The sequence below is a fragment of the Orycteropus afer genome, unplaced genomic scaffold (assembly GCF_000298275.1).
Source record: "Orycteropus afer afer isolate SDZICR_OR568_19922 unplaced genomic scaffold, OryAfe1.0 scaffold00281, whole genome shotgun sequence".
NCBI lineage: Eukaryota > Metazoa > Chordata > Mammalia > Tubulidentata > Orycteropodidae > Orycteropus > Orycteropus afer.
In genome coordinates, this window is record NW_006921868.1 from 1853010 (window position 1) to 1853995 (window position 986).

Sequence of the window (986 nt, forward strand, 5' to 3'; positions counted from 1 at the left end):
GGTTTGAACCTCCAGCCTTCTGGTTAGCAGTCAAGTGCCTTAGGCACTAAGCTACCAGAGCTCCCTGAAGGCACACAGTAGCAACAAAATACACAATATAAACTGGGCTTCAACATCAAACAATAAATCCTAATTTTTAAGGGCAATTTTTTTAATCTAAATGTCTTTTGATAAACGAAGGGAATAAGTCATGATAAAGTAAATTGCCTATGTGATTTGCCAGAATGGCATGTTAAGTAGAGTCCCTACCTCTCTCCAAGTTTTGTTTTGTTTTGTTTTTCCCCATTAATGGAATGTGGTCCTTAGGTGCTGTTGAGTGTTTTTGTAATTCTAGTGACTCCATGTGACAGAATACATCTTCCCCACAGAATTTTCTGTTGTGGTTGTTATATGCATCAAGTCGGCCCTGGCTCATAGCGACCCCTCCTTAGGTTCTAAGCTGTAATGTTTACTGATGTAGATTATCAGACTTTTCTCATACAGAACCACTGCGTGGGTTCCAAGTGCCAGTCTTCCAGTTAGTGGCTGAATGCTTAACCCTTATGCTGCGTGGGCTCCTTCCTTAATGCAATAGTCATGTCAATCAGATCTGGTTTGCTGAGGTGTCAATTCCCTATCACAGGCCCTTGTGGAAATTTTGAGGATTCTAATTTTCCTAATTATTGATGGTTTTACTGAGCCATCCTCAGTTTCTCTGTTATAAAAGTTTTATGTTCTTGGGTTCTCATTTTAATTTACCTCTCTAGTAGGTCCTTTTTCTCTCAGATTATCTCTCAGTATGTTGTAGTAGGTTGTTTTTCTTTGTTCACCAAAAGGAAATGTTTGCATATACCCTAAGTCCTTGAGCATTTGAATATCTTCTTTTGCTTATGAACATAAAATAAAATTTGCAGAATAGTCATATCTTGGAGCCAACTTTTCCTCCAGTTCTTTAGATATATTTCTATCTCCATCTGATATTTGTTGTTGTTGTTGTTATGTGCCGT